We start from the raw sequence: 448 nt of genomic DNA on the forward strand, positions 1-448 counted from the left end.
TATTAGTTGTCATGGATTAAGCCCAGTAACTCAGAACCACGCAGCCGCTCGCTCACTCCCCCCTTCTTTTTCCCCTCACTCCCGGAGGGATGGGGAGGAGAATCGAAAAAATGTAACTCCCACGGGGTTAGATAAGAACAGTCCAGTAACTAAGGTATAACACAAATCACTACTGCTACCACCAATAATAATAATGATAAGGGAAATAACAAGGGAAGAGAATACAACCACTTGCCACCTGCTGATCGATACCCAGCCTGACCTGAGCAGCAATCTGGGCCTTCTGGGTAACTCCTCCTAGTTTATGTACTGGGCATGATGTGCTGTGGTATGGAATACCCCTTTGGTTAGTTTGGGTCAGGTGTCCTGTCTCTGCTTCCTCCCGGCTTCCTCTCCTCCCTAACTATTCTATGATTATTTAGATGAAGATCTGGTATTTTCTGACTAT

The sequence above is a fragment of the Neopsephotus bourkii genome, unplaced genomic scaffold, assembly GCF_033783945.1.
Source record: "Neopsephotus bourkii isolate Nb327-2 ecotype Australia unplaced genomic scaffold, CSIRO-AGI_Nbou_v1 NB_594, whole genome shotgun sequence".
NCBI lineage: Eukaryota > Metazoa > Chordata > Aves > Psittaciformes > Psittacidae > Neopsephotus > Neopsephotus bourkii.